The following is a 14,497-nucleotide window of genomic DNA, read 5'->3' on the forward strand; positions in this document are numbered from 1 at the left end:
AGAAGTCCATCTTTGGTATTCAAGAGTCTTCATCAGGGGTCTCTTGCAGTCCCCAGTGGTATTCACAGTCTGGTGCCCCCCTGGTGTCGGCTTCTTGACCTAATTTCTTGAGCAGGCATATTGTCATTTTGTGCCGCTTCTCAGCAAAAGTCATGTAGTGGAACATTTAGTGGAACATTCGTCATTTAGTGGAACATTCAGCTTTTCCAGCTTGCAAGCCTAGGACATCCTGCTTTGCTTTATGTCCCGCCTCTATAAAGCTATTGTTTCTCTGTTAGGTTTCTGTTACACTATGCCTAGTCTTGCTACATTAGGTGTAGTCTTGCTACATTATGCTAAGGGGTTTCTAAAAGATTTTTGTTCCTCTTATCACCAGAGATAGGTTAACTGTTGGACTTGATGATCCTGAGGGTCTCTTCCAACCAAAATGATTCTATGATTCTATACCATTAGACTTCTCTTCAGCAAGGGCACATTGCTGGCTCACGTTCAAGCTGCTGTCTACCAGCAGCCTTAGGTCATTTCCTGCCAAGCTGCTTCCCAGCTGGGTCAACCCCAATATGTATTGGTTCATGAGATTATTCCTCCCTAGGTGCAGGACTTGGCACTGCCCATTGTTGGGTTATTCTTCACCCATTTCTCCAGCGTATTGAGGTCCCTCTGGATGACAGCATGACCCTGTGGTGTATCAGCCACTCCACCCAGTTTGGTGTTGCCTGAAAAGCTGCTGAGGGTATATGCTCTGCCCCATCATCCAGATCATTAATGAAGGTGTTTCTCACCACAGCTGCTGTTTCTTGGGCCTCCTGTGAGACAAGAACTGACTTAAAACAGAAATAACACGACAGATAATTTTGTGCTAGGCATCTGAGTATTGGGTGCAGAAGATGAATGTTTGGGAGTCAATATTGTTCTTTAGTGGAAAAATTTGGGTGCAAATCAATGGCCTCTAAGAAGAAGCTTGACTAGACACAGACTGGAATAGAAGACAAGCAGAGGGAAGGAAATAAGGGAAATATACATATGATGGCATAGCACTGCTATCTGCCTAGGGATGTGTATAAACTCTGGCTGGGATAGAGTTAACTTTCACTATAGCATCCTCCATAGTACTGTGCTTTGTATTTGTAGCTAGAAAGGTGTTGATAAATCAGAAGTGTTTTGGCTACTGCTGATCAGTGCTCCCACGTATCAAGGCTGCTTCTCCAACCCCACCTCACCCCACCTCTGCTCCAAAGGCCAATAGGCTGCAGATGAGCAAGAGACTAAGAGAGGACATAGCTAGAACAGCTGACACAATCTGACCAAAGACATATACCATATGATATTATGCTGTGCTTAGCAATAAGAAGCTAAGAGAAAGGAGGAGGAGAAGGGGCATTCATTATTGAGGTGTTTCTATTCCAGAGCAACTGCTACATGTACTGAGGCCCGCCTTCCCAGGAGGTGGCTGAATGTTGCCTGCTGATAGGCAGTAAAGAAGTCTTTTTGTTTTCCTTTGCTTCTGCACATGATCTTTGCTATAATGGACACGGAAAAAAAATCAAGGGACTGTCTTTCCTCTCTTCTCTCACTCTCACTCTCACTCTCGCTCTCGCTCTCGCTCTCGCTCTTGCTCTTGCTCTCGCTCTCACTCTCACTCTCGCTCTCACTCGCTCATTTGAATTCATGACCTAAAAGACCTTTCCTTTTGACAGGTTACAGATTAACATGAAAGAGGGACAAGACTGGTCTCTACTGGCTACTTGGAAATTGCCTTATGGACATGCCCTGAGGATATGTTAGCACCACATAGAAACACTCCTTCAAAATTAATACAGAGTTGGTTTTCTTATTTTTCAATAAAAGTCACATGGGAGACAGTCTGTTAGTGACCGTAAGGACACTAATGGAGCTGTAGACTTGAGAAGAAGACAGAACAATCTTAGATGAATTTTAGTAGAATGGTTTTAGACCCTGAATAAGCGGTGCTGGGATCAGGGGCAGACTAAAAGCAAGGCAGGCAAATAATATCTGTTAGTAGTGTTATTATATAGGCAGAGCAAGACAAATAAAATTCTAAATGTATTTTTTTTTAAATTCAGTCTAAACAAAGGCAAATGTCTGTAGTCATTCCCATAATTAGTGACTTAAACACCTATTTTTGCTCTTGTAGAAGAGAGGATATTGTAGGGGCACCTGAGATCACCTGTCCGATATCTTGGCTTCTGTAGTCATAGTCTTAGTTCTAAATATTTCTCATTTCCTTCCCTGGGATGCTAACAGCTTTTCCCAGATGAACAGGCTGTGTCAGAAATTATGGGTTCTTCTGTGATATTGGAAATGAGAGAAAAAAAATATTTTTCTAGTAGAATTACCTTGTTTTGAAGGATTGTGCCCTGTACTTGCAGTCTATTGTTTATATCAAGACAGAATGAAATTATTAAAGAGCAATATAAACAACACGTTTACTGAAGGTACTTGGTCATGTTGCTATGTGTTTATCTTTTATGTGAGAAGATTAGGCCAGGATCTATGTGCTCCAAATCTAAACTTCTTTGTTCATGTGCCTGTCTTTCCCAGTATTGCCTTAGTGTGTGCTGGTATACACAGTCTCACTGGCAAAGATTTTGGGGCATTATATCACATTTGGACAAATATATGGGGCAAAAAAATACAGTTTTGTGTGTCCATTTAGTTATGTGTAAGAGAGGGAGATAGAAGTATCCTGTTACCTGTCACTGCAAGTTCCCACCTCCTTCAGATGGTCTCCAAAATGAATGCACAGATGAAGGCTTTTCATAGTCAGGGTCACAGACGCCTGGGAGAAGCTTCTATTTCTGCTTCCCATAACAGAGCAGTCAGAGGAATACAAACTTGAGAGCTTGACATCTTACTTCCCTCCCTTTCAAAGCAACTGTGACAAGCACAGTACAGACCAAGGAGGATATTCATGATCAGGCCAGCCTACAAACAGAAACACCAATCTGTAGTAAGCAAATCATTCTCAATGCAATCCAGTTATAGTGGGCTTGACTTATGTTTATTATCCTGGGGCAGAAGGAAAAGAGTTGGAAGCAGCATGAACACTCTCATGAAGTTACCAAGTGAAAAATAACTGCTTTTAGAACCAGCTAGTAAAAGAAAAAATATATCTTACTTTTTAGTCAATAGGAAAAATTGTCGGGATTATAAATTCAGGGATAAGAGATACCCTGAGAAGTAATCAGACTATCACAGAGCAACAGAAATGCAAGAGGAAGCATGTGGCTTGTGGTTCCCTTGGCAATCTTTCACGGTGACTGGGTGACTAAAATGGGAGGGAGGAGCCACAGGTGGGATTATTTTTGTACGAGGTTGTATCGTTGTGGGGACAGGGGGGCCACAATGATACATTGCCCAGGAAGCCTTTACAAAAACACATATGTGCATAAGCCTTGTGGGAGACTATGTTAAGACAGCTACAGAGAATTCCGCAGCACAATGGGCATGTCCTGTGTTGGTTTTTCTTGACAGACCTAATATGCTGTCATCATCTGAGAACCGAATCTGGACTCTCTGGAAAATAAGCCAAGAGATTCTGAGACATTGAAATAATTCTAAGCAAACCAGACTGACTGCAGATGCACCTAAAACCTAACAGAGTATTTGAAGCAGAGAATTAGTATTTTTTTGTGATGCAATAATGTTTGCAACAGACCACAAAATAGTTCTACTGACTCATGCCTGTGAGGGCAAAATTTTTCTCTAATCCTTCTCCACCCTGTTTCACAGGAGGTCTTAACGGATACCAAAGGTTTGACACCCCAGGCAACTGATCCTTCTGGACTCTCCTTATGTGGATTACTTTTAACCTATCAGAAAACTGAATGGGATCCTGAAAGACTATTCAAGATGGCAGGCCTGCCATTGAAGAGGAAACAAATGGATTTAGTTCAGTGCTACAAAAGCAAGCCGCTTATATGAAAAGGCATGTGACTATGACAACCACAGTGCAAGTATTATTGGATTATTAACTCCACAAGTTACAGAAAGGAAGGCTTCACAGTGCCCAGAGTACCAGACTGACAGTAAGGAAGCTCAAGTTGTGGAGGAATTATATTTCCAGACAATGACAGCATCTACCACTTTGGATACATCTGGATGGTTTCTACATCTGCCAAATGAGAACAGCAGGTAATATCAAAGAGATAACATGGAGAAAAGTGAAAGGTTGTAAAACAAGTTGAGGTGAAATGCAGACAATACAAAGAGCTATAAAAAACTCTGAGAAATGCTTTTAGTATTTAACTACAGATTATACTACAGGATTTCTTGCTTGTTTTCTGCCAAAGCCCTTCAGACAGAGATCTTTGGGATTCTAGATACAGTAAACATTGCTTAAGCTTCTGCTTCTTAAAGTCAACTGCAGTGCATCCCTTTTCTTAGCTTATGATACAACACTTTGTGACTGTGATCAACAATAACATGATTTTCGGCGATGGCACAAAACTTACAGTAATCGGTAAGAAATTTTTATTTTCTCTTTTGAATCACTTCAAATCCCAGGTCCTCTCTTCAGAGAACTTAACTTTGACCTTTTTCTCCTTTTCATTATTAAACTGGTGTTCTCCTGATGTGCTAATAACCCAGTCTACTTTGGAGAATAGACTGAATTTAGTAATCTAGGTATGGACACATATTTCACTTTAGACAATGGAATGAGAGCATTTTGAGTGATTAAAAAGCAGACTATAGAAAGAATTAGGATGAGGAATTGGTTAAAAAATATGTGCACATCATAAGTATATTGTCTTAATAAATAGAAATCTGCAGAAAGTAGTATTCCCCAGAAGTACAAAAGCTTCTCCATAATGCTAGTTCTCCTGGGACTACAGGTGATTAAAGACAAGTCAAAGAAAGGCTACCTGTTTGGAAAGAACTGAGTTGCAGTTACATTTTGGACAGGTCTAGAAAACATAATCAACACTATAAACTTAAATTTCTTTGGATATTTTCAGAGTAAACTAAAGCATGTGTTAACTCAGATAACTGAGAAAGACAAATAAGTGTAGTAGTGTTTTTAGTTGACAAAACATAATCGACTCAACTTTACCATAAGCAATACCAACAACTCACTGCAGCTGTTTAATTCCTTGTTGTTATAGAAAACTCTCCACCATACAGCAAATTTCTTTCCACAAAGCAGGCTCATCAGGGTGATAATAAAAAGATCCTTTAGGACAACAGTCTTACTATTTCATAACAGATGGTAAAAGGCTGCTGAAAAAACACAGAAACAGAATATGTTGTTAATTTCAAATAAAAGTAGCTCTCAGAGAGTGTTCCTGGGCCATACTTCTTATTTGGACCCTCCCCAAATCCAGGGGAAAACAAGGCTGCTTCTAAGACTCTTATAAATTATGGTGATCTCTTCTTCTCATTGTGTTGCTTCTGGAGTCAAAAGAACTGATGCCTCAGACTTTTTACACCATTCCACTGCAGAATAAAATTATGAGTGATAAAATTCAATCTCCATTGGAACAACACAATGATCAGAACAAGTTTTGAAATCCAGTCTGAATGTGAGGTGTCTGAGCTGATAAAAATGGCTACACTAATCCCTCATTGACCATAGTCAATTATGTGACTAACTTTAATAATCATAGCTAAGAGAACAGAGAGAATAACAGCAGAGACTTCCTTCCAGGGAAGGAGAAATGAAGGGATGCTTAGGAACTGCTACAATGGGGAGAGTGAGCCAGGGTCCTGTGTTATATATAATACCACAAGCTATTTTGTAAAAATATATATATATATATATTTATTTTACAAGAGAAGAATATTATTGATGCTGAAAGGAAATGAGGAAATTCAGGAAATGAGGCTGTTGAAAATAAGCAAACAAAATTACTCTGTCTGCATATGGGAAATACTTTCTAATAGTACACCTAGATAAATAGATAAATGTCCTCTAAAGAAATGGTGAAAGCTACAACAACTGATTCACCTAAGCCTGAAGCAAAAGGACTTTGGAAGAGGTGTTTCTGAGATTGATCTCACCTGGTTAGACACACAGATGTGGTGGTGTTCCTTCATAGGCCTTTGTTTTTTTGGTGGGAGACACACCACAAATTAATGTACTTTGTGTTTCTTTTCCTGCTCGTGCTGCATGAGGGGAGGGTTAGTCCACAGGTTTGGCTTAGCGGACGGAGAGTAGAGGTTTTCCTGCAGGTGCAGACCAGTGTGAATAATGAAAGACTGTACTTTGGCAGTGGGACAAAACTCACAGTCTTAGGTAAGATGGAATTCAGAAATCTGATATATCTGATACTGGTTTAGGGGAAAAGAGAATTCTTAATTAGCAGAATAATGATCATTTTCCACACAGCCATGAGGACAGGATTAATGCTTTATTGGTTGCCTACTAAAATGAGATGCGCTAACATGGAAGCATAGGATTTACAGACACCAATTTTGAGATCCTGTGTCCATTGCCTCTGTCTTCCCTTAGTGGGAAATTCATGAAGGGAGAAAGGAAGAAATAATTATGTTTCCTTTCATTCTCCAAGAAAACATTATAGAGGTTGGGAATGAAAGATCCTTCTTCAGTCTGAAAGTTTTTGTATCATCTGTGTAATAATAAAAAACAACATTCCAGAAGCAGAGTCTGGATTCTTGTGTTGGCTGAATCAGGCAAGGTAAAGAGTAGTCTTGTGGGTACTTTGCTCCCCTCTCCATATGTGTTGGACAGGCTGCCTAAAGTTGCTCTGAGACACTGGCTTCCTCTAACAGTTCTTTTCACAACTTCTAATTCTCAAAAAGGAGTATAAATCTTTTTCTCTTGGTGCACTTTTCTCCTCTATTCTATCTCTTTTCCCCCTTTGCTTTCTCTGCCTTCTCCCCTCCCAGGAAAGGATTTAACTTCACATAAATCAAGGCATTTTGGCTTTTTCCATCTGCTAGTGGCACATCTGATGGCAAACTGTAGAAATACTCACTGGTATCTGCTCCTTTAAGCAGTGCCACTTTAAGGAACCAAGGGGCTGTCAAGAAGAGCATAATGACATTGCAGGTTATAGTCCGATTGTGTACAGCTGTGCTTTTCAAATGCACAACTTAGCTTCGGAGTTGGCACTGTGCTCAGAGTTATAGGTGAGTAACTGTGATTAACCAAATTGTTCAATGTGGAGGACACTTGAAAATTTTCTGCGCATTAACGATACGTAGCATATATGCAGATGATTTTAAAACGAGAGTAGGAGTGAGAGATAAAAAATCATGAAAATTACCTTGCCATGGTGGGAATGGAAGAACTATGTTACTTTTTCTCCTAAGTGAATTATAAATGTGTGATGAGGAATGCATGAGTTTACGCATGGAAGTGATTGAGCATTGTGCCAGTGTCTGCCATGAACACCGTGAAAGATGAGAACAGAATGGGCTGTTGATAATACTTATTTTCTGATTGTCTTTGCTCTTGCTTGTACCAGTCTCCTTGTTCCATTTCAAGAGTGCTCATTTTCTGTCTTTCTTTGACTTTCCAGTGGTCTTATAATTCTTTCTGTCTGCTTTTTTAAACTTGCCTTCCTCTTTGTCTTATTTTTTGTTTGTTGGTTTTAGTCTGTTAAATGTCCCTCCCGATCTGTTTCTGTGTCTTCCCTCATTAGTCATTTAGGCTATGAACTAATGAACTTATGTCAGAGATACTTTTAGGACAGGACAAAAAAAAGCCAAGTACTAGAACGGAGCAGCAAAAGTGATCCATCACTCCTCATGGCCACCGGGAGGAAAACAGAGCAGTGCCAAACCTTCTAGGGAGTTATGCCCATTACTATCTAGTTACCTCTTCTGAAGACTGTACAAGCTCATACATTTCCACAGCAGCACCGCAGGGATCTTTGTAGAGTAAGCTCTGACAATTGTGATTAAGGTTAACAGTTGAAAGTAAACACTAGGGCTTACGGGTCAAGATCTACGCAAGACATAAGTTTCTGCTAATTCAGCTAACTCTCTCTGCTCTAGAAAGGAGGGAGTAGTCAGGAAGAACATTACAATTTATAATGCCTTCTTACCAAAAGATAAGTTTTCTCTTTAGCTCCATAGTTTGCTCTGCATCTCTGTTTCCATGTGCACTCTGTAGACCTCGTGGGTTTATAATGCTAGATGAGTAAAAAAGGCACTGTAATAGTATATTTAACACTTCAATTCAATCTTAAAGGTCTCTTCCAACCAAAACAGTCCTATGATTCTGTATGGAAACAAACAAACAAACAAAAGGTGGTGTTTAGTGTCACTGCCTAGCTTCTGAGTACCGTCTCATTGTTCCCTTGTATATCCTTATTGACTGTATAAGTCTGTTGTCTTTAGTCTTATATCTAGGTATTAAACACTTTAGGACAGGGGGCATCTTTTGGTTTGTAAGTGTATAGAATCTTGCACCATTTGGCGAAGGTGCATAGTCTAGAATGAGGGCTTCTCATACCTAGGGTAACCTAAATATTAAATAACATAAAGAGATATTTCACAGTTTTAAAAAGGATGGCAAGTTAAGACCTAAAGCAAAATTTGTCCCAAGCAGATTCAGATCACCTATGTGAAGTGTTCTTCACTTCAGAAAGTGAAAAAGATTAGCATCTTCCTTTCAAGTCCCCTTTTAGATAGGAGGAGGGGGGCAAGTAGAGTATCACCTGGCAGTATAATTCTGAACACTGTGATAACCATCCTGTCTTACTACATCTCCAGGAATGTAAAACAGTCAGTTGAAGATGCTTGTTCTTTATAACACAGACTCTTACCTCTTAGTACAATATTACAAATACAGGCTTTAGAGCAGTATAGGGTACTTTTCTGCCCATCTGTTTGCTCAGCTTCTTTTCAGGTTTCCTATTCTTCTGACAGCGACAATACTAGAAATTCAAACACATGCATTTCTGTAGCCAGAGGTTTTATGTTTCTGTGTAATGAATGAAGACAAATGCTTTCAGTTTTCTGCTATCTACCTATCTAATAGATACTGATAATCTAATAGACAGTTGTTAAAACGCTCGCTCTATCAGGAGTTACACATCACGAACACAACACTATTTTAAGGGTTTGCTTATTGAAGACAGTAATGGAGGCTCTGGCCCATATTGCTTTTATTTCAGGAGAGCATGATGAAATCATACCTCCAGTTGTGGCCATCTTTTCCCCATCAAAGCAAGAGATCCAACAGAAGAGCAAGGCCACGCTAGTATGCCTAGCCTCTGGTTTCTACCCTGACCACCTGAATCTGGTCTGGAAGGTGAATGGTGCTAAGAGGACAGAAGGGGTGGGGACAGATGAGTTTTCCACATGGAATGGGAGTACCTACTCACTGACCAGCCGACTGAGGATCTCAGCCAGGGAGTGGTTCAACCCTTTGAATCGTTTTGAGTGTGTTGCCAATTTTTTTAAGAATGCAAAACTGGAATCGATACACAAAGCAATCTACGGTGATGTTGGTGAGTGAAAAATGTGTATCACCATCCTATACAAAGTAGAAATGACAAATCAAAAGGGTGTGGGTTATGATGTGAAAGACATCTACATGCAGCTTCCATACAGAGTGTTGTTATGGCACAAGTACATATGTAATATGGAGGTATTTGCATATTTCTCTTCATATTCCCAGGCCTCTGTATCTACATTATCATTATATATCTATAGTTTTTCAAAGGTTTCTTAAGATTTTCACTAACAAATCTCTGTAGTATAGTAAGATGTATAGTATAATAGAATATATGGTATAGTAAAATGGATCAGGCAATATATTATAAACTGAAAGTTCTAAAATTTATGTTCTGTTTGCATTGAAGAGAAATATGACTTTCAGTTCATCTTTGTCTTTCAGGTTGTGCACTCACGGAAGGTATGTGTGTCTTCTCACAAGCAAATATCTATTTGTATTTTACTTCCATTTTTACTGACACTAAGTACAAGGTGTGTGACATTTCTAGTACAAGAATAACTTGTGCTTCCTCATCTAAGTAGCTTGTATGATAGAGTAAAAACAAACAATCAAACAAACAAAAAAAACCCACCGCCACCAAAAAATAAACAAACAAAATCCCCACAAAAAACAAAACAAAACAAACCTAACCTCAAAAACAAACAAAAAACCCCCCATGATTCTGGGAGGGTTGTACGTGTATGGTGTATATAGCTGTGTTTTTGATTTAGGTCTTCTTTATGATTCCCTTTTGAAATAACAGAAGAAATTGTGGAGTATTCCTATAGACTGTAATTCGCTCTTTTTATAATTTTTTTCCAGTGCTTAACTCTGCTTTCTTTTGGAAAGCTCCTTGCTCAGACATGAAAGAAAAAATTATGCTTAGCCAAGTGACATAAAGATTCAGAATTCTGAATATTTCTTTGTATCAAATTCAGAATACTTCTCATTAGAAGTCACATTCCCCTCCAGATTGTGAGGATGCCCATATTAAAAATTGTTTCTTTCCTCTATATATACTTATCTACACACTCCTGTTTTTCTCCAACTGCTTTAATGCTTCAGGAATCTTAAGGCTGAAGCAAGATCAGACTGGTGTCTCCAATACTACTGCAGTTCCTTAAGAGTGAAAAATCCGTAAGACAAAAGTTCTAGATACCATGTTATTCTTGGCTATATAAAACTTCCCTGATATATCAGCAGGACTCACAAGGCAATTACAAGTGAAAAAAGTTAATATCTTATGATTCAACTTAGAGTTTGTAAGAGGGGATTAACACAGCCTAGTTTTTCAGTAGGTGTGGCAACACAATGCTTAAACATACCCAGTCAGGACATACTTCTTATCATAAAGCAAATCTCTTTCTTCCCTAGGCTTGTTTTCTCTTTCGGTTCTTTGTATCACAGTGCTCTCGTGCCAACAGAGCCATTCATTTGGCTCTAGTTCCTTTGTGTCGCTTAGCTAAGGATTTCAAGAGTTCTTATTTGATTAAAGCTACATTAGATCTAGTGTCTTATGATGATGGTAATTTAATACACAAAGGATGTTTGATTTGCAGAGTCCTACTTGCGATATGGGAATTCTCTGAAGCTCACATACCTCATTCTCTGTGGCAAAGCCTTGCTCTATGCAGTTTTGGTGAGCGGTCTGGTGTGGACAACCAAGGTAGGTTAGTGTGCCACTTGCAAGTGGATCAGTGGATATAGACTAACTCTGTTATCAGCTGTGGGGTTGTTCTCCATATACTCTGCTGGGCTTTGTGCAGGATAATATGAAAAATCACAAGTGATGAGTTTTCTATTACTATTTTTCCATTACTATTTTTCCAGAACTCAAAATCAATACTATCTAGCAGAGCAATTCCTTCTCAAAATACTCTTAACACATATGAAAAGATGGACAACTTTCCAGAAAGTGAAGAAAAGACATATCAGATATTTACTACTTTTCTGTAAGCATTGAAAAGGCACTCATGCCTGCAGTAATAAGCAGGGGATTAGATGAGATACATGGGATAAATCTGAACAAAGATTTACAAAGAACCATGGGATAAAACTGAATACATGGGAGGAGTTTAACTAACTACCAGGAAATACTTTTTATCAGTTAGTTTCTCATATGGCTGAAAGATATTGCCTGGAAGCTTCAGCACTTTTTCCTTTAAAAAGTAGAATGGGGAGAGGTATTTGAAAAGTGACTTGGTAGAGTTGAGGGTGAATATGAGCACAATCTCCTTTATGTTTTCATGTCCTTTTTCAAGGATACCAGATGGAGTAGGTTTGTACTTTACTGAAACAAAACAATAAAGTCACAGAATGGTTTAGTTCAGAAAGGACTTTTAAAGATCAATTGGTCCAACCCCCTTGCTGTAATCAGTGACAACTTTTACTAGGTCAGGTTGCTCAAAGGCCCATTGAACCTGACTTTGAATGCTTCCAGTGATGAGGCACCCACAACTTCTCTGGGAAACCTGTTATATCATCTCACCGCCTTCATAGTAAAAAGTTTCTTCCTTATATCTAATCTAAAGCTACCCTGTATAAGTTTAAAACTGTTGCCCCTAGTCATGTCACTAAAGGCTTTGATAAAAAGTCTTTCTATCTTTCTTATAAGTCCTCTTGTATATTGAAAGGTTGCAAGAAGGCCTCCCCAGAGACTTGTCTTTTTCAGGTTTCTCTAGGAAGACAAGTTTCCACAGCTCTCTCAGCCTTTTCTCATAGGTGTTCTATCCCTCTGACCATTTTTTGTGGCCCACTTCAGGACCTGCTCTAACATGTCCACAACTTTCTTGTACTGAGAGCCCCCAGAACTGGACGCAGTACTCCAGGAAGGGTCTTACAAGAGCAGAGTAGTGGGCCACAATCACCTCTCTTGACCTGCAACCCAGGATATGATTGGTGGTCTGGGCTGCAAGGGCACATGGCTGGCTGACATAAAATTTTTCATCCACCAGTATTCCCAAGTCCTTCTCCACATGGCTGCTCTCAAGTCATTCATCCTCCAGTCTGTACTGATCCTTCTGATTGCCCTAGCCCAGGTGCAGGAGTTTGTACTTGACCGTGTTGAACTTTATGATGTTCACATGGGCCCACTCCTCAAGCCTGTCCAGGTCCCTCTGGATAGTATCCCTTCCCTCAAGCATATCTACTGCACCACTCAGCTTTGTGTCATCTACAAACTTGGTGATGGTGCATTCAATCCTATTATCAATTACACATTGTTTAAGGTATTTAATGGTAATGGTCCCAGTGGGGACCATTGAGGGAAAACACTTGTTACTGGTTTCCTCTTAGACACTGAGATGTTGACTGTAGCTCTTTGGGCACAGTCTTCCAGCCAATTCCTTACCCATGTAACAGTCCATCCATCAAACCCATATCTCTCCAATTTAGTTGCAGGGCACTGTGTCAAAGGCCTTTCAGAAATTCAGATAGATGACTTCTGTACCCTTGTTCACTGATGCAGTCACTCCATTACAGAAGGCCACCAGATTTGTCATCTAACACACAAATTTTTGTGTAAAGATCTTATTTCAGAATGTAAGTAAATCATTTGTACAAGTACACTTCCTTGGTACAAAAAAAGAGGCCAAAGCATGGAGATACAACAAGGTCTTTTCTGTTAATGCTATGAGGAGACACAACAGTTTGGACACTGATAAATACGGTCTATTATTTCCTAGATCATTATATTTGTTCATTTTGCCTTCTTTTTTTAATTTGTTTGTTTGCTTATTCCATTTTGTTTTTAATTAGGCTGGTGACAAGTTGTATAGAGAATAATCGAGTCCGCTTCATCACAACAGCATGAACACAGCAAATTATTTCTACCCTTCCACAGCAAAGAATCTATGCTTCTGTCTAAGAACCTCTGAATATAATATCTTGGTGGTTTTCTGTCCCACTCCTGTTCTTTCTACTTGTAGTCACTGCTGGGTCTTCCCTGTACTTCCGTATCATATTGTATTGTATCATATAAAATCAATGACATAATATCTTTAAAACTAACACCTTCTTAATATTCAGAGGCTGAGGACCCCGCGCCTTGAACTAAGAATAAAGTTTTAGCTTCTTCTCCATTCAAGTAGTATGAGTTGTTGTTTTTTATTTGGTCTTCTGTAGCAATAATGTCCTACAACACAACTTCCAGTGATGTGTAGTATCATAAGGAACTCACATTAAAGAACATTCTCTGACAATCCTTATAGGAATAGTGAGGGGTTCTGTACCAGGAAGTGGTATGGAGCTGAGGCCCTCACATGTCTGGATCTGTTAGTAGCATCCCTGTTTGTGTGTTTCTGTCTCTATTGATTTGTGTGGCTGGTTGTGTGTATATTGTGTATGTGTTTGTACACCTGTTGGGAATACACGCTGAGCCTCGTGAGTGGATGGACCTAGGGAAAGGGATCTGCAGCAGCCTCACCAACTATTGGGCTATTTGATTCAGTAACATCAAATAAAATAGTTGGAATTTCTGATTCACTTCTAGTCATCTTAGAGTATTTAGGACATTAACCAACCCATGCCTACTGCATAGCACTAGACAGTGGTGCATTTTGTCAGCATTAGGAGAAATAAACTTACTACGTTTCATCCCAACCTTGCCAATAGTTTTTGTGCCACAGCCATTCAGAATAGGTGAATATGAGCCAAATCTTAGACTAAATGAAGAAAAGAAAAATGAGGTTGGAAGGTAGAGGAATGATCCTGTGATTTTTAGAATTGTAAATTTATGGACGAAGGGAAAAGCTAGAACTCTAGTCTTTTTTGGTATTGCCCGCAGTGTCATGCATGTTGCCAGCTGGGAAGTATGGAAGTTTCCACACAGCAGCACACCTGTCCCATTCATTTATTATGAAATGTAAGTGCCACTGCTGTTACAGAGTTTGTCCAGTCTGTTGGATCTGCTTGAGAAGGAATTGCTCCAGTCTTTAGGACAAGTCAGGAACACCCCTGAGAAGAAGAATGAACACATATAGAGAGCTACCTATCTTTGATTATCACAGTATCACAGTATGTTTGGGATTGGAAGGGACCTCAAAAGATCATCTAGTCCAATCCCCCTGC

The 14,497-nt window shown here is 39.4% G+C and overlaps 1 gene segment (V, D, J or C); it reads left to right on the plus strand.

Annotated features, from left to right (window-relative positions):
- The first annotated feature begins 3,374 nt into the window (after positions 1–3,374).
- Positions 3,375–13,509, plus strand: LOC309452520 (T cell receptor beta constant 2-like). The segment is given in 5 exons: positions 3,375–4,155; positions 9,108–9,443; positions 9,833–9,850; positions 10,990–11,096; positions 13,187–13,509.
- The last annotated feature ends 988 nt before the right edge of the window (positions 13,510–14,497 follow it).

Source organism: Streptopelia decaocto (assembly GCF_964273445.1).
Source record: "Streptopelia decaocto genome assembly, chromosome: 1".
Taxonomy (NCBI): domain Eukaryota; kingdom Metazoa; phylum Chordata; class Aves; order Columbiformes; family Columbidae; genus Streptopelia; species Streptopelia decaocto.